Here is a 20,492-nt window from a genome sequence, read left to right on the forward strand (position 1 = left end):
ATGGCCGGTGCTGGGGGCGATGAGGAGGTCGTCAGCGGTGGGTATGGGGGAGGCCGGCTGCAGGGTTGGGATGGAAGAGAGAGGGAGGTCAAGCAGAGGGGAGAGGGGGATCTGGGGCGAGGTGGCGGCGGCGAGGAGCTCAGGGAGGAGAGGTGGATGGGTGCGTGTTAGGGTTTGGGCTGCGGATGGATGGCTGGATGGAGAGGTGGAGAGTTGGACGGATGGATGGGCGGCCATGTCATCGATCCGTGTGACAACTAAGCCAACCAATAAGAATAGAGCACATATAATTGTGTTTTTTCTTTTGTTTTTATTCTACTTTTACACATGAAAAAAATCAAAAAAATGGTCTCACATTGTGCACAAGTTTGCATCTTGAATGACAAACAATGTTAACTAAGGAATTTTTCATTTTCTTTGCATGAAAAATTCATTTTTCATTTTCCGAGTGCCAAAAATGGGGTTTTTTTTGTGAAGGACCTACCAATTAATTGTTGCAAAATTGTACCAAATCAATTTTCTAAAATACTAGGACATATTTAATGCACAATTGACAAAATGGTTGGGTGTAAAAAGTTTTGATCCACCTCTCGTGAAAAAGACAAATTTCCACCGATTCAGGTGGAAGCAGGTCAAATTTGAACTGCATCTGCCTCATAGTTTGCTATTTATTTTTTTTCAAAAATCATTTCTAGGTACATAAGTATCTATTTAATCAGAGAAACACCCAAAAAATCCAAGATTCAACCACTAGCTAGGAACGGTCATTCCCGCTGTTTTGACCGCATTTTGAAACAGGCATAAAAAATTCAAAAAAAAATCAAATAATTGGGAAACCTTCGCATTGTGTCATTATATGTGGCCAAGTTCCCAGGAAAAATAACAAACTTGCAATACGGCAATTATTTTAAAAAGTGTTCTCAGAAACGAGCTATCACGTGTGAAGATTAATGGCTATCAAGCCAAATGATCAATCTTATGGCCACATTCTTGGCATAGTTTGTTCAAATGATCTCATATTGTGCAAAAGGGTGCATCTTGGAATGGCAAACAATGTTGCCTAAGAAAGTTTTCATTTTCTGTGCATGGAAAAACCATTTTCCATTTTTTGATTGCCCCAAATGAGGTTTTTTTGTGAAGGACCTACCAAATAATTGTTGCAAAATTGGACCAAATCATTTTTATAAAATACTAGGCCATATTTAATGCACAATTGACCAAATGGTTGGGTGTAAAAAGTTTTGATCCACCTCTTGTCAAAAAGAAAATTTTCCGCCGATTCAGCTGGAAGCGGGTCAAATTTGAACTGCAGCTGCCTCATAGTTTGCTATTTATTTTTTTCAAAAATAATTTATAGGTACATAAGTATCCATTTAATCAGAGAAACACCAAAAAAAATCCAAGATTCAATCACTAGCTAGGAACGGTCATTCCCTCTGTTTTGACCGCATTTTGAAACGGGCATAAAAAATTCAAAAAAAATCAAATAATTGGGAAACCTTCGCATTGTGTCATTATATGTGGCCAAGTTCGCAGGAAAAATAACAAACTTGCAATACGACAATTATTTTAAAAAAGTGTTCTCAGAAACGAGCTATCACGTGTGAAGATTCATGGCTATCAAGCCGAATGATCAATCTTATGGCCAAATTATTGACATAGTTTGTTCAAATGATCTCATATTGTGCAAACAGGTGCATCTTGGAATGGCAAACAATGTTGCCTAAGAAAGTTTTCATTTTCTGTGCACGGAAAAACCATTTTTCATTTTTCGATTGCCCCAAATGAGGTTTTTGTGTGAAGGAACTACCAAATAATTGTAGCAAAAATGGACCAAATCAATTTTATAAAATACTAGGCCATATTTAATGCACAATTGACCAAATGGTTGGGTGTAAAAAGTTTTGATCCACCTCTCGTGAAAAAGACAAATTTCCGCCGATTCAGGTGGAAGCGGGTCAAATTTGAACTGCAGCTGCCTCATAGTTTGCTATTTATTTTTTCCAAAGATCATTTCTAGTTACAGAAGTATCTATTTAATCAGAGAAACACAAAAAAAATTCCAAGATTCAACCACTAGCTAGGAACAGTCATGCCCACCGTTTTGACCGCATTTTGAAACGGGCATAAAAAATTCAAAAAAAAACAAAAATTGGGAAACCTTCGCATTGTGTCATTATATGTGGCCAAGTTCCTAGGAAAAATAACAAACTTGTAATATGGCAATTATTTTAAAAAAGTGTTCTCAGAAATGAGCTATCATCTCTGAAGATTCACGACTTTCAAGCCAAATGATCAATCTTATGGCCACATTCATGGCATAGTTTGTTCAAATGATCTCATATTGTGCACAAGGGTGCATATTGGAATGGCAAACAATGTTCCCTAAGGAAGTTTTCATTTTCTTTGGACGAAAAAACCATTTTCCGTTTTCTGAGTGCCTGAAATGAGTTTTTTTTGTGAAGGACCTACCACATATTTGTTGCAAAATTGGACCTAATCAATTTTATAAAATACTAGGACATATTTAATGCACAATTGACAAAATGGTTGGGTGTCAAAAGTTTTGATCCACCTCTGGTGAAAAAGACAAATTCCCGCCGATTCAGTTGGAAGCGGGTCAAATTTGAACTGAAGCTGCCTCATAGTTTGCTATTTATTTTTTCCAAAAATCATTTATAGGTAAATAAGTATCTATTTAATCGTAAGTACATGGTTTGATGGTGAGACATCGAGGTTTGGACGGTGGCCGAGGGCCCCAACTCTAGAGTGCGTAAGCTCGCATGACCACCGCGTGGTCACCGCGTGACCGTGGCGTTGCCATGTGCTCTAGGCAGCCTAGGAATGTCTAGTGGGTTGGGCACTCCCCAGGTAGGTGCTAGGAAGAAAATTACAACATAACATTCTCACGAGGAGACCGATCGATGCTCAAACATGAATTAGCAGCCAAGTGTTTGATTAGCGGTACGGGAAATGTACATGGCCAATGGGTGTGAGTTTTGCTGAGGATGATCAGTTACTAAGAAGACCGTCTTCACAAATTTTCACCTCAAAAGGAGGAGCCTAGGTGGTACTTGCTTTGCAAACTACCACACTGGACATAACTACAAATTTTGAAGCTCGGCTCAAAATAATGAATGGATTGAGCTAGCATTTGGTGGAGGATGGTTATTTGGGCATAGGAAAGCGCTGTAGAAAATGGATACTATTTGGACATGCCAAAGTGGTACTTCCTTCACAAACTGCTGCTCTGAACAGAATAGGAAAATGAATATTGTTGAGTTATTTTTGAACTAGGCAAGGAAGGTTTTTGACATATTTGATGAAGATATGATCCAAATAATTTATGAGAATTATTTGGGAATTTTCGGAATAACAGAAATATAGGTTGCTTCACAACCTAGGGCAAAAATTGACACATGGACATGACACATAGGCAAAACTGATGAGATGGCGCCTAGTCATCACAACCCACCACAATCTACAAGGCTATGACCATCTATATTGGTCGTTAACAACTAGAAATAAGGCAGCGGACCAGCCCTGTTTGCTTTGTGACCATTTCGTGTAAGGAAATTACGACCTTTCTGACCAAAATGGTCGCAATGATTTAGGGTTTGGAGCCCCCCGAACAGCTTTTGACCAATTGGTCTGAAATGGTCATAGATCTATGACCAATTATTCCAGGGTCACTAACAGAAGGTCACTAGTTGACATATTTCTTGTAGTGCCAGCGGCAGCGGGGAGGCGGCTCGCCTAAGAGGTACCCCACTATCTATCTTAGAGTTCAGGGCGGGGCGGTGGTCACCGGCGGTGGTGGGGTGGTGGCGTGGGGATCGTCGGAGAAAAATCTCGGCATTGGGGGGGCTAGAGGGATGGCCGGGGCGGCGGCGGACCGGCGTTGGGGATTGTTTTTGGGGCGGGCGGGGCGGCGGACTGCAGGCCGCGGGCGGCGGCGGCCGACTGTTTGGCCAGTGGTGGCTTGCGACTCAGGGGGGTGGAGGTTCAAGATGAACTGCATGCCCTTGATTTCGTATCCAACGGGTGCAAATTTGACTGACCATAGATGAAAAAGTCAGTCGACTGACGTGTAGCCTCACCTCTAGTGTGCAGTTTCGACAATAAAATTCAGTTTCGACAGTTAAGTTCAGTTTCGACAGTTAAATTTAGTTTTGACAGTTAAGTTCAGAGATGAGCGGATGATGTATTTTACATCTAGCACTTTGTGGTTATGTATTTTACGTCATCTATTGGAGATGCTATTAGAATTCCACTCAGGTTAATGTTGTCTCTGTTGTCCTGCTTCAGCCTCGGCGTCGTACAACTCACCGGAGCTGCTCCAACGATGAAACCCTCCATCACAGCGGAGCAGTACCTCGGGCTCCATCTCCAGACACCTAAGATCTTCTTCCCCTCCTCTTACAGCCAAGTCAGCCGGAGCATCCTCACCGACCAACCCAATCACGCTGAGATCGACATGGATTTGCCAACGGGGTTGTACACTTGTTGCATCTCTTTTTTACTCTACATGTTATATATATTGTCCACTGAGCACACATAGTAACGTGAAATACGATTATTTTATCCTACTATATGACAAGCAATGAGGTACCAGGCAACTTAGCTATCCGTTATGGACTCTCTTGAATGCCATCATTATTTATCTCTGTGCGTTTGAGCTATGCATTTGTCGATGGGCCTGGGGGTTGAGCTAGTATGGTAGTGGCCTAGGTGCAAAGTAATAGAAGTAGCACAAAAACATTTTTTCAGTGTAGGCTTTTCCTTGCTCAAGCCTGCCTGCTAGAATCGCCAGTGCTTGAAAGGAAAAGTGAATGAAAAACATAGGAATTGGAAAGTTTCCTATGGTACTACTTCTCATGAATTTGGTGCAAAGGAATGGAGCAAAGGAAAAATATAGGATTTGTTCCTTTAGTGTCTCCTTGAAAGAAAAATCGTAGGAATTCTAATTTTCACTTGTCCTCCTTTTCATATTCCTATTCATGAAGCACAAGACTAAGAGATAGTAGCATAATAGCATTATAACCGTACATTTTCTTGTGGTTTGACTTAATCTTCCAATTCTTGTGAATCAAACACCCAGATTGGTAGAAATCTTGTGTTTTTAAATTCTCTGTTTTGCATGTGCATTCCTATCCTATTCCTGTCTATTTCCTATCCCTCCATTGTTAGAATCCTCAAATTCAAACAATCCCTTACACAATTACTTCTGTTACAGATGTGTGTCAAAGAAAACCTTGTGTGGTTTGTCCTGCTCCTGTGGCGCTGTGTTCCACCCCAGCTCAAGTGCTCCAACGACGGAAGGGTTTACCAGAGCAGGGATCTGCTCTCCAGATTATCTTTCGCTGCCTCAGATCTTCTTCCCCGCCGCCGACAGCCACGACAACTGCATTACCATCATCAACTGAGCAGATGACCTTGAGGACTACACGGGTCCGCAAGAGAGTTCACACTCTTCCGTGTCTGCTTACGTTATGCATCGCTTAATATGATGGCATGCTACATTATCGTCGTGTTCACCTATTGGACTCCGAGTCAGGTCCAAACTAATGCTGAAACTTGAGTTTTTAAATGGTTGTGCGGTACATATTGGGGCAGCAATCAGTACTATCTGTCTACTGTCTGGTTAATCTCGGGTGTCTACTATGAGTTTCATGTTGGGTGCAAACAAACATTAAAGGAGCCCTTATCTGTATCTTTTAACTAAAGCTATCATCTGCCTTCTCTCATTGGTTTTGGGTCTATCCACAGTTTGCTACCATCACTCTGGATTTGTGCATGCACTCCTTACATAATCTCACTATGTTTTATTCCTGTGCATGCCAGTCATTGTACACAATGGAACTGATCATGTAGAGCAAAAGAGATGAGCCTTGCGTGGCAATAAAATTTCATGCAGATGTCGCACCATGGTGGGCGCAAAGGCATCCCCCCTCCACCCATTTCAGATCGTAATCAAGAGGAAGATAACTATTCTGAGGGGAATTCAGAAGGAGAAGACAACTCCTATTTACCCCATGAAGTCTTCGCTCTAACTTGGCATGCTGATGTTCGTAATATCATGCATATGGTGCCTTGCGTTGCTTACTGTATACATCAAAGGTGTCATCTACTTAGTTTAGACATGCTTTGTGTTAATGCCATATGTTTAGTTTCTTTATCGTATATGTGAATCATGCAATGCCATCTTGTTTAGCTAGGCATCATATATGTGAATTTTGCAATGCCACCCTGGTTAGCCAGTCATCTTATATGTGAATTATATCATGCTATCATTTTTTTATTACGTGTTAAATTTGTCAACAATTTTAGTACGCTCAATTACTCTTCCTGTGCATCAGCCATTCGGCACGGTCCTGGAAAAATCTGGAGTGGAAACAAGGTCTTCAGAGCAGACAATGCTATCTCACGAAGAGCATGTCTTGCTGGTTATAGATAGCTCCTCAGAGGAGGATTCAGAGACAGATGACCAGTCCTATCCCCCCCCCCAAGGTGCATGCTCTAACTTGGCAGGGTTATGTTGCTCATATCATGCGTATGGTATCTTGCATTGCTATGTCATTTGCTTAGTTTAGACATGCTTTGTGTGAATGCCACCTGTTTAGTGTCTAATTACCATATATGTGAATTATGCAATGCCATCTTGTTGCAAGACATTATATATGTGAATTATGCAATGCCATGCTGTTTAGCCAAGCGTCATGTATGTGAATTATATCATGTCGTCCTTTTTTTGTATTTCTCATTGCTTTTGTCGACAATGTTTGTATATTCAACTGCTCTTCCTGCGCATCAGCCATTTGAATTGGTGATGGAGAAATCTGGAGTGAAAACAAGGTCTTCAGAGCAGACAATGCTACCTGCTAAAGCAGATATTTTGCTGGTTATAGATAGCTCTTCAGAGGAGGATTCAGAGGTAGATGACCAATCCTATTATCCCCCTGTGGTGTATGCTCAAACTTGGGAGGGTTATAATACTCATATCATGCATATGTTGTATTGCAATGCTTAGTTTTTACATCATATACACAATATTGAATGCCCTCCTTAGTTCACACATCATATATGCGATTGCCCTCTGCTCACTTCCTTACTATATAAATCATATATTTTAATTATATCATGCCATGATGTTTACATAGACAACATGTATCTGGATTATGGCATGCCAACCCATTTTCATCATGTTTCCATCGACGGCATGTTTGGGATTTATGGCATGCCAACCACTTCAATAGACACATCGTATAGTTATATCATGTCATCCTGTTTACATAGTCATCATATTTTGAAGTATGTCATTCTATCCTGTTTAGTTAGCCATCGTACATGTGAAATTGTGTCATGCTATTCTGTTTAAATAGCCATCATATATGTGACATTATGTCCTGCTATTCTGTTTGGTTAGACAACATAAATGTGTATTATTTCATGCCCTATTTTCTTCCCTACAATACATTGCACCTGTCTATCTTACAATGTCTGTACATTCAATTACTTTTCTTGCTTATCAACCATTTCAATTGGAGGGGGTGATGGCAGTATCTGTGGGAGTAAAAACACGGTCTTTAGAAAAGATCGTGCTACGTGTCGATGCAGATAGAACCATGGTTGTACTTTCCCAAGAACCAGCCCCACCACACATAACCCAGACTCACGCAGATTGTACCCCTACCCAGTTGGACAGAGAACAAGCTACACCCCTTCTAACCCCAACTCCAGCAGATAGTAACCCAGTTCCCGTTGACACAACACCGTCTCCACCACAAAGCACCCAAACACGAGCAGTTAGTAAGGCAACTGCAGTGCCCAAAGCACGAGGACCACCACTCCGAACCCCAAGTCAACACTTAAAGCAGAAGAAGAATTGTTCTCAGGTCAGGTTCCGTAGCTATGGTTCATACTACATTGCTCTTGCATCACTCTATTTACTCATACCAACTAATTTCAAATTTGAAGGATGCAATCGAAACTCCAATGGTGCAACATGTATGTTTTAAACCTGTTTCTTTAACGTGTTTGCTGTTGTAACTTGCTCTATGTTGATTTCAATTTCAATTGAATAAACAGTTATGTTCTCATGCCATGCACACTACAAGCGTTGTTATTGCTGTGTTGTTTCCCACACTTATATTCTGTCTATGCCGCTTTGTCTTAAATAGATATGATTCGAACTGTATCTATCTTGATTTGGCAACTTAAACTAGAATGATATAGACCATATAGTAACCATACTACATAGATATATGTTTGTTTCATGTTGTTATCCAGTCCACCTTACTACTGAACTGGTTTACCAAAATGAGTTTTGTATACTACATTGTAAATCTGTGATGTGTTTGTTTGTTTCACTTTCAGAACACAGATAAAATATTGGAGAAGAGTACCCCGTTATGCAATGGTAATGGAAGTAATGCAGATAAGGTTCAAGATAGTGAGACATCCCTGTTGGTCTCCAGGAAAGCTGATAAAAACTATATTGAAGACACTGAGACAACCCCAAAGTCCTGTCTTGATGTAGTGTTCGAGTTACTGGCTACTACTCCTGGCACCAGCTCTTCGAACTTGTTGCCTGAATCAGTTTGGCTTCTTGAGACTCAACTTCAAGTTGAAAGACATCGATCAAATATTATGCGACAGGAAGCCGAAGGACTGAGGAAGTCCCTGCAGAATTCAGATGCATACTTTCTGGTGCAACAGCAAGTGCTGGAGGATTTAAGCGCCAAACAAGAGAAAGTTAATAAGATTGCTAAGCATCTTGCTAGCATTATGGGTACCTAGGATATTGTTTCTTGAGCTCTTCTGAAGTGGTTTCATTTCTGGACTTGTTTTGCTGCGGCGTTTATATGCTGCTTTGTTCCCTATATTTGCACTGTTGGCGAACTTTGATGCCCAGTTGATGTAATATGTGTAATAGCCGTGATACCCTAGCGTAAGTTGCTTGCTTATTTATTTACTTATTGTATTGTTTATTTCTTTGCTTGTAGTCAGTGCAGTTCTTTTTCCGCGGTTTGCTAGTGGCCTTAATAACCTATTTTTTAAAACTAGGCCACAATAACCATGGGCTACATATTTACTGTAGTTACCATGGCCCTCCTATGGGCCGTAGAAACAATGGGCCTTCTACGGGTCATAGAAACAATGGGCCTTATACGGGTCGTAGACACAATGGGCCTTCTACGGGCCGTATCATCAATGGGCCTTCTACGGGCCGTATGATCGGTTGGCCAAACATGGGCCAATAACAGACCGCATTATGGCCGTAAACGGGTTAGAGTTGGAATCGTCTGTTCATGGGCCGGCCATAACAGGCCGTCGTGAATTGTCCATATTTGATGATGCTATGAAAACAGCCCAACGTATTAACGGGCCACAAACGGGTCGACTGTAACCTCGGGCTGAATTTGTCCCACAAGGAGAAAATGACAGTAACGGGCCGTAAGTAAACGAATGCTGGAAATGAGCCCAAGAATAAATGGGCCCTGAGAAGGCCGAAAGATAACATGGGCTGGAAACAGCCCAACGAAATAACGGGCCATTAATGGGTATAAAGTGATACACTGTTCATTACGGGCCAGTTTCACCACGGGCTGTTAATGGGTATAAAGTGATACATTGTTCATTACAGGCTAGTTTCACCACGGGCCGTTACAAAGGGCCTCATATGGGCCGAAAGATGTCACGGGCCATACATGGGCTAGAAGTTAAAACAGGCTGGAATCATATTGGATGGCACAGATGACGCTACTGGGCCTAATTCGGATAGGTCGTAACGGGCCCTGGGTTAGGAGGTTGTAAATGGGCTATATGCGACTAGGCCATTAACAGGCTTTCATGGGCCGGCCCGCCACCTTTTTACCAAGTCAAACTGGCCGGCCTTTTCACAGGAATGGGCCTCCGTTGGACTGTGCCACATGTTGACATATCATAGGCGCCTTCTGTCCAATGAGTGGATGACATTTGTCCCAACAGTGAGCCGACACGTGTTTCCTCCAGCCAATGATGATTTTACACATGGAAAATCTCCATTGGTCGGGGCTGTTAACGGGTTATTGGATCCAAAACCGGACCCGGTAGCTTAATGGCGTTCCGTTACGGTGGATGCCACGTGTCGGTAACCCTTGACGAACGCACTTCTGTGACGCGCGATTTATCGTCATGGAAGTGGACACTTCCGTGATGATAATTTTGGTAACGTCATGGAATACTTACGACAACACAGGTATGACTATCTTGATTTTGTCATAAAATCGTCATGGATGTACATGGATGAAAAAAAAACGTGACCTACTATGAGAAACACGTATCATCAGGGAAGTGTATTACTTTTGTAGTGATAAGAGTATATATAGGTGAAGGAAATAGGTCAGGGGAGCCACGAGGGGCCCACAAGGGTGGGCGGCGCGCCCTACCTCCCTGGGTGCACCCTCCTGCCTCGTGGCTGTCTCGTTGTGTCTCCGACTTCATCTCGAAGTCTTCTGGTTTGCTTTCCATCCAAGAAAGATCATCGCGAAGGTTTCATTCCATTTGGACTCCGTTTGGTATTCCTTTTCTGCAAAACTGGCACTGGGCCCTCGGTTAATAGGTTAGTCCCCAAAATAATATAAAATAGCATATAAATGCCTATTAAACATCCAGAACAAATAATATAATAGCATGTAACAATCAAACATTATAGATACATTGGAGACGTATCAAGCATCCCCAAGCTTAATTCATGCTCGTCCTCGAGTAGGTAAATGATAAAAACATAACTTTTGATGTGGAATGCTACCTAACATATTTATCGATGTAATTTTCTTTATTGTGGCATGAATGTTCAGATCTGAAACATTCAAGACAAAAGTTTAATATTGACATAAAAACAATAATACTTCAAGCATACTAACAAAGCAATCATGTCTTCTCAAAATAACATGTCCAAAGAAAGCTATCCCTACAAAATCATATAGTGTGTCTATGCTCTATCTTCATCACACAAAATATTTAAATCATGCACAACCCCGATGACAAGCCAAGCAATTGTTTGATACTTTTGATGTTCTCAAAATTTTTCAATCTTCATGCAATACATGAGCGTGAGCCATGGATATAGAACTATAGGTGGAATAGAATGGTGATTGTGGAGAAGACAAAAAGGAGAAGATAGTCTCACATCAACTAGGCATATCAACGGGCTATGGAGATGCCCATCAATAGATATCAATGTGAGTGAGTAGGGATTGCCATGCAACGGATGCACTAGAGCTATAAGTGCATGAAAGCTCAAAAAGAAACTAAGTGGGCGTGCATCCAACTTGCTTGCTAATGAAGACCTAGGGCACTTTGAGGAAGCCCATCATTGGAATATACAAGTCAAGTTCTATAATGAAAATTCCCACTAGTATATGAAAGTGACAACATAGGGGACTCTCTATCATGAAGATCATGGTGCTACTTTGAAGCACAAGTGTGGTAATAACATTGCCCCTTTTTTCTTTTTATTGCATTTTTTATTTGGGCCTTCTCTTTTTTATGGCCTCTTTTTTTCTCTTTTTTTAATTTTTCGTCCGGAGTCTCATCCCGACTTGTGGGGGAACTCCATCATCCTTTCCTCACATGAGACAATGCTCTAATAATGAAGATCATCACACTTTTATTTACTTACAACTCAAGAATTACAACTCAATACTTAGAACAAAATATGACTCTATGTGAATACCTCCGGCGGTGTACTGGGATGTGCAATGATTCAAGAGTGACATGTATGAAAAAATTATGTACGGTGGCTTTGCCACAAATACGATGTCAACTACATGATCATGCAAAGCAATATGACAATGATGGAGCGTGTCATAATAAACTGAACGATGGAAAGTTGCATGGCAATATATCTCAGAATGGCTATGGAAATGCCATAATAGGTAGGTATGGTGGCTGTTTTGAGGAAGGTATATGGTGGGTGTATGGTACAGGTGAAAGTTGCGCGGTACTAGAGAGGCTAGCAATGGTGGAAGGGTGAGAGTGCGTATAATCCATGGACTCAACATTAGTCATAAAGAACTCACATACTTATTGCAAAAATCTATTAGTTATCTAAACGAAGTACTACACGCATGCTCCTAGGGGGATATATAGGTAGGAAAAGACCATCGCTCGTCCCCGACCGCCACTCATAAGGAAGACAATCAATAAATAAATCATGCTCCAACTTCATCACATAATGGTTCGCCATATGTGCATGCTATGGGAATCACAAACTTTAACACAAGTATCTCTCAAATTCACAACTACTCTACTAGCATGACTCTAATATCACCATTTTCATATCTCAAAACAATCATAATGAATCAAACTTCTCATAGTATTCAATGCACTTCATATGAAAGTTTTTATTATATCCATCTTGGATGCCCATCATATTAGGACTAATTTTATAACCCAAGCAAATTACCATGCTGTTCTAGAAGACTCTCAAAATAATATAAGTGAAGCATGAGAGTTCAACAATTTAAAATAAAACCAGCGCCGTGCTCTAAAAAGATATAAGTGAAGCACTAGAGCGATATTGACTAGCTCAAAAGATATAAGTGAAGCACATAGAGTATTCTAATAAATCACGATTCATGTGTGTCTCTCCCAAAAGGTGTGTATATCAAGTATGATTGTGGTAGACTAAAAGGTAAAGACTCAACTCATACAAGACGCTCCAAGCAAAACACATATCATGTGGTGAATAAAAATATAGCCTCAAGTAAAGTTACCGATAGACGAAGACGAAAGAGGGGATGCCTTCAGGGGCATCCCCAAGCTTAGGCTTTTGGTTGTCCTTGAAATTTACCTTGGGGTGCATTGGGCATCCCCAAGCTTAGGCTCTTGCCACTCGTTATTCCATAGTCCATCAAATCTTTACCCAAAACTAGAAAACTTCACAACGCAAAACTCAACAGAAAATCACATAAGCTCCATTAGTATAAGAAAATAAATCACCACTTTAAGGTACTGTTGTGAACTCATTCTTATCTATATTGGTGTAATATCTAATGTATTCCAACTTCTCTATGGTTCATATCCCCGATACTACTCATAGATTCATCAAAATAAGCAAACAACACACGAAAAACAGAATCTATCAAAAACAAAACAGTCTGTAGTAATCTATAACTCTCGAATACTTCTGTAACTCCAACAATTTCGAAATAAATTGGTGGTCGTGAGGAATTTGTCTATTAACCTTCTGCAAAAAGAATCAACTTAAAAGCACTCTTCTGTTAAAAATGACAATTATTCTCGTGATCACAAAGTTTCTGTTTTTTACAGCTTGATCGCATTAACTTTCATCCAAGTCTTCCCAAAGGTTCTACTTCGCACAAACACTAATTAAAACATAAAACCACATTTAACCAGAGTCTAGATGAATTATTTGTTACTAAACAGGAGCAAAAAAGAAAGAACAAAAATAAAATTGGGTTGCCTCCCAACAAGCGCTATCGTTTAACGCCCCTAGCTAGGCATAAAAACACGAATAGATCTAAGTATTGCCATCTTTGGTATGCAATCCATAAGTGGATCTCATAATAGATTTATAAGGCAATTTAATTTTCTTCCTAGGAAAGTGTTCCATGCCTTTCCTTAACGGAAATTGGAATCTATTGTTTCCTTCTTTCATATCAATAATTGCACCAATCATTTTAAGGAAATGTCTACCAAGAATTATAGGACCTATAGGATTGCAATCTATATCAAGAACAATGAAATCTACGGGCACATAATTCCTATTTTCAACAATAAGAACATCATTAATCCTTCCCATAGGTTTCTAAATGGTGGAATCGCAAGATGTAAATTTAAAGAACAATCATCAAATTCACGGAAACCTAACACATCACACAATGTTTTTGGAATCGTGGAAACACTATCAACCAAACCACACAAAGCATAGCATTAATAATATTAAATCTTTATCTTAATAGTAGGTTCCCAGTCATCATAAATTTTTCTAGGGGTAGAAACTTCTAGTTCAAGCTTTTCTTCAAAAGATTGCATCATAGCATCAACGATATGTTTAGTAAAAGCATTGTTTTGATCGTAAGCATGAGGAGAATTTAACACGGATTGCAACAAGGAAATACAATCTATTAAAGAACAATTATCATAATTAAATTCCTTGAAATCCAAAATAGTGGGTTCATTGCTACTCAAAGTCTTGACCTCTTCAATCCCACTTTTATCAATTTTTGCATCTAGATCTAAAAACTCCGAATCATTGGGACGCCTTTTAACTAAAGTTGACTCATCTCCAGTCCCATGTTTATCAAGATTCATATTGGAAAAAATATATTTAATAGAAGTCACATCAATCACTTTTAGATCTTCATCATTATTATCATGAAAACTAGAAGAACACGCTTTTACAAATCAAACTTTTTTAGCCCGCATCTTAGCGGTTCTTTCTTTGCACTCATCAATGGAAATTCTCATGGCCTTGAGAGACTCATTGATATCATGCTTAGGTGGGATAGATCTAAGTTTCAAAGAATCAACATCGATAGAAATTCTATCCACGTTCCTAGCCAACTCATCAATCTTAAGCATTTTTTCTGCAATCAAAGCATCGAAATTCTTTTGCGAACTCATAAATTCTTTAACACAATTCTCAAAATCAGAGGGCATCTTATTCAAATTTTCATAAGAGTTGTTGTAGGAATTACCATAATTATTAGAGGAATTACGAGCCTATGATTAGAATTGCCTCTATACGCGTTGTTACCAAAATTGTTCTTACCAACAAAATTCACATCCATAGATTCATTATCTTATATTTACTAATTGAAAGCACCAATCGAGGTTCCACGTTAATCCTCAAAATCTAATCCAATTAACCACAGGATCTCCACATTATGTATCTACAGCCGTAGGATGAAGGACTTGAGGTGTCCACAACATGTGTCCCACCTCGCACGTGCAAAACCTATCAAATCTTCATGGGCTTTGGAAAACAAACTCTTCCATGGCCTGCAAAAAAAGCCTCTCGCATTGCAGCAATCCAAAAATTCCAAAAAAAGCCTCTCGCAGTACATGACTCTGCCCGTTCCCAAACCATCGATGCCGTCGGCAAGAGATCCCTAGCATCGCGTCTCCGCATAGCAGCCGCGAACCCTAGCCTAGGCGCCTCCTCGACAAGATTCCTTGCGCTTCGCATCGTCGAGGACGGCAGCAATCTAGCAGCCTCTGCGCGTAGCAGCCGTGTACCCTAGCCTCACTGCCTACTCGCAAAGATGCCTCGCGTGTCTCGCTGTCAAGGACCGTAGGAACGCCGGAGCCGTGCTTGAGTCAGCTCCTGTGTGCATGCAACACCGCCGACTCGCTGACCTTCTCCTCTACATCACTCCAATTAATATCCTCCTCCTCCTTCCCATCGTCAGTCTTCATGTAAAGCCATACAATAAGTCTCCTTCATCTTCATGCAGCAATCTCAAGTTCTCAACTTCCCAACCACGTTGCAGACCAGAGGTCCATCTTGGCTGAGGATAAGGTCCTTTCAATTCCTCAGATGCCATGCCCTGACAAAACGTCAACCCATGAGGAGAAGGAGGTGCTACCTGAATCAAATCGGACAGCTGCCATTGTTGTTGAAGCCACAAAGTCATCAAACTAAGGTAGACTGATTGCAGGTAAGCAATATGCTAGCCAAGATGTAGTAGGTTTTTGTTTTTGGGGATTTTTATGTTCTGAGACTTTGGTTTCTAAGGAACAAGTACAACCTAGAGTTTCATCTTGGGGGATTTTGATAATGCGTTCTTTAGTTTCAAGCCTATCTGCATGCTTATTGCTAGGATTTGTAGGTGTCTACAGATATTACTGGGATGGATAAGTTTTGTACGTGTCTATACACACTTCTGCGCAACGAACTCAAGCACTTCTTCCTATTTGTTGGAAAGTGTAGAAGTCTTTTTGGAGCATTACATTACATGGTCACTCTTAGTCTACTTCTCTTTGTTTAGAATAGGCAAAAACTATGGGTTTGTTTATTTGGATCTTATATGACAATTTTACGCCAATTATCCAATAGGATAGGTGTAACTTAGTACAACAGACCATACTCTGTTCTGGTGGATTTTTATTTATAATGTGGTCTGCACTTTTCTTATATTGTTATTTGCAGGGATGCAATATTTATGCATTCAAGAGGTAAAGAATATGGCAGCTTAGTAGTATCTATTTGAAGAAAGCCTACGGATCAAAATTTCACAGTCAAGTTAACGTCATGGTACAGCTTAACTGTAAGCTCTTCACCTGCTCGACACTGATTAATTTTGTCAACGGCCACTCCAAGTAGCCCTGTATGTAAACTAAAAAACGCCAAGTTTTGTCATCTTATTTCTCTCTATATTATGCAGCAAGTGCTAACTGTTACGGTTGCTTTCATCCCTTCAAAACAAATCAATTGTTGGTGCGTCATTTCTCAAGTAAACAAACTGTTGTAGTAGGACGATTATCCTAACCAGAGAGCCTTTATTTTTTCTCAGAGATCTGTACGGGTTAGTTTTCAAAGTTTTGTTGTTGATTCACAGTGCTTAGCTTGCTGCTGTTAAGATCAAGTCTCAACCTGTCTTACATTGTAGATTGGTTTGTGTTTCTTTGCCAATCGGCTTAAAGGTCTAAAGTTCTGTGAGAAATCAATCTGTATGGTCTTCGAATTCACGATAACTCTTAGCCTAAATTCACATATATTTCGAGGTAATCATATGTTAGCTGCAAACTAGATTATATGAGCATAACACGGCTGTTTAAATCAGATCGTTCAGCCACCGCTATTGGAAAGCATGCAGAGTGTTGTTGGAGTTGGTCACCCCATCACTCCCAACCCCACGAGACTATGATGAAGGCAAGTAACCAGTCATCCTTAATTGCCAACAAATTTGATTAATTGTGAATACACGATGAAGAAAATCTTGTATCTTAGATGTCCATCTATTTGTACCACTCATGGTGGATTTCTAAAAGAGGAAATAATAACATAGAAGTCGTGTTTTGTGGAATCTTGAAGTATACCAAGCAAAGTAAGGTACTGTGACATAGCCCTGTTTCAAAAAATATGTAGTATTTAATTCGTTTCAAGGGGGATTTACTTTTTTTTTGAGAACTTCAAGGGGGATTTACGGATATCTTCATCGAGGTTCCTGCAAGCTCGAGGTTCATCGATGCGTTTGCTCTTGGAAAAGGATCGAGGTTTGTTTTATTGTTCTGCTTAAGGTTACAATTTTTTGTAGTTATTAGCTTCTTACCCAGTAGTTCAGTTACAAACTTACAATATGATAGTTAAGTCTGACGCTTTCTTTCAGCTTCACATGGCTTTAAGTTTGGCGAACGTACAGATCCAAGGGTTCTTTAGGGGCTGACTGCACTTCCTCCAGTGGCATCTTGAAATCCCTAGAACAGAGTTGAGCGTTAACTACACTAACTAAGAAAACACCAGCAGAGACTTTACAGATTTTTCTCCATTTCCACTACCAGAATCAACTCATTCGCCAAGTGTCATCAATCATACTTCCACAAGTCCACGAGCAACAATCTCGCACGTTCGACTTGACGGATGGACGTTAGCTAAAATTGGTGTTCTGCCAACGTACAACCAAGCAGAAAAGAAGGATTACCATTGCAAGAGATCAAAGAAGGGCCTGCAGCCGGCGAGTTAGAATCAGGTCAGTTTACTTTTTCCATCCCTCAGTATCGCTCCGGTGCTTTTCATTGAATATTTGAATCATAGTATTTTGTTTTTGTATGGATGCAAGCAACCAGATTGCAGAAGCTGCTCGACTGGTGAGGTTCCAAAGAAATACAGTACTATTGACTTGCGTTTTCCTGTCGGACATGGCCTGATTTGGCTAAGAGGTTTACTCCTCATGGTGCTGCTTGCATCACTATTCCGTGCATGCATTAGGATCAAATTAATATCTAACATGAAGTTGCTCGGAGACGGAATTTGTTAGTAGCTCCTACTACTTGGTGACTACCTAGAGAATTAAATAGCATTAATAGCTGAGTTAAAGAATCTATACTTATACTTTTCAATAGCTGCCAAAATATCCTGCCGTGCCTGAATCGCTTATTTGAAATTTTCAACCCTTACTTTCCGATAGCTATTTAAATAATCCTACCGTGCCTTAATACGCTACCATGAAACCTTATTTCGAATAGTTTTAATCCTTACTTTACAATGGTCATCTAAATAATCTACCGTGTTTGTTTTGGACGTCTAGTTTGGAGTTACCAGTTTAATTAGTAATTTGTTGGATACTTGGACCGTGAGTTTTTTTGTTCTCAGTGTAGATGTACTAAAGTTTGTATTGTATTTTCCATGTAGACCCTAAATAAGATTTATAACCTGGAGGATCATAATAGAGATATGGGGTACACCATGTAATTTGTTTTTCAAGAATACTTTATATGTTTCCCCTTTTTCAAGAACATACTAAGGTTTGCGCTATACTTGGAGGTCGCATTATTAATTATGACACTCACCACGGGTGAGAAGGAAGGTTTGAAACCTATTATGGAAGGTCCTACAAACTCAAATTGCTATTGTCCTCTACTATTTATAGGAATTCAATTCTTAATACCTTATTGATGTGAACTTACAAGCTATACAGATTTTGTTTATGAACAGATCTACCGAACTGTGTACTCTATTTTATTTTAGTTTTTGAAATTAAGGTTATTATTAGAAGGATTCAGTTTCTCTTATATCAGTACATTTTCTTTATTGCATATTCTTTAGTGATACTAATTGATATAAACGATTTTCTCCATATTTAGTGCGGTTCCTCATTGTCATGCAGTTGCTAAGATGTTTATAATTTTGCTTCTCATGTCATTTCTATCTAGCACAATATGCCAACTAATCAAAACTAATTACATAACTATACTTGATAATACCGAAGATTTATGCCATAAAATAAAGGTGACTTAGAAATGTCAACAAATGTTAATATCTATATCAAAAATATACCCATTGATCGAATGAATATGAAAATTTGCCTTTTCATCCGGTTAAGAGTTTTAATCAGACATATAAGAAACAGAGAAACAAATCGCCAATCCATCGAACTATTAAATAAAATGTTTAGGTCCATACCATGGCACAAAATCCCAACCTAACACAATTTCTTATATCACACCTTGCACGCTTATTCTAATACATAGCTATTATTTTTTGGAATGTTTGATCTGAGGTAAAGAATGACAAAGAGTCACATGTACCGTGCATATGCAATAGCAAATACATCTTCAATAATTTAGTTAATCAAATTGGTACGTGCGAAGGTCCACACTTCTACATCAATTTTCCTTACATCTTCAATAATTCAGTCAACCGAATTGGTCTGTGCGAAGGTCCACACTTCTACATCAATTTTCCATTATATACACACTAACAAATCTCACATTCAGGACAAGCAGGTGCAATAAAGCTCAAATATTATGTAAAACACATCTTATCTTTGCTTAATAATCAAATCTCATGATAGTGATAAACTGCCTGCTCATGTTCCAATTATAGTTCAATTCTTGCATGCTTACATTAATAAAAATGCTTAAACTCCTAGACATCTGAATGTATTATGCTTGGATTACATTTGTAACTAGAACTTCCTCATAGAAACGACAAGAATAGGTATGAGGTTGCTTAATAATGTAGTCTATCATTTAGAAGTACCTTCACCCGTTTCGCAAAAAAAAAGTAGCTTCACCTATTTGTTAAAAAGTATTACTAGAGTAGATATCACAAGAGTTCCAATAGTAATCAACCCTCTTATCCAAACCTAACTAAAGAAATATTTTCATATTACGTCAATAAGGATTCATTGACATCATATAAATCCTCCAGTAATTAAACTTTTCTTTCAAAATTTACTAGCCCGTGCAGCAGCACGGGTTGATGACTAGTTATTCTTAATCAAAGTGGACAAATGCATATCATTAGGATCCGAAGAAACAGTTTTATTAGCAAATAATTTCATAAGCTCATCCATCTTTCCACTCAAAACATTAATTTCTTCAATTGCATGAACTTTTTTACTAGTGGATCTTTCGGTGTGCCATTGAGAATAATTAACCTTAATATTATCTAGGAGTTTAATAGCTTCTCCTAAAGTGATTTCAATAAAAGTGCCTCCCGTGGCCGAATCTAAAAGATTTTTAGAAGTTAAATTCAATTCGGCATAATTTTTTTTTGTATAATCATCCACAAGTTCAAACCATGTGTAGGGAAATTACGTATCATCAATTTCATCCTCTCCCAAGATTGTGCAACATGCTCATGATCAAGTTGCTTAAAATTCATAATATCGTTCCTAAGGGAGATGATCTTAGCGGGAGAAAAATTCTTAGAGATAAAAGCATCTTTACACTTATTCCATGAATCAATACTATTATAGGCAGAGATGAGAACCAAGTTTTAGCACGATAAGCGAAAACGGAAATAGCTTGAATTT

At 39.4% G+C, this 20,492-nt stretch overlaps 1 pseudogene; it reads left to right on the forward strand.

Moving 5' to 3' along the window:
* Window positions 1-20,492, forward strand: part of LOC119350094 — a 40,162-nt pseudogene continuing 19,670 nt past the window's right edge.

This window comes from Triticum dicoccoides, chromosome 1B (genome assembly GCF_002162155.2).
Source record: "Triticum dicoccoides isolate Atlit2015 ecotype Zavitan chromosome 1B, WEW_v2.0, whole genome shotgun sequence".
Lineage (NCBI taxonomy): Eukaryota > Viridiplantae > Streptophyta > Magnoliopsida > Poales > Poaceae > Triticum > Triticum dicoccoides.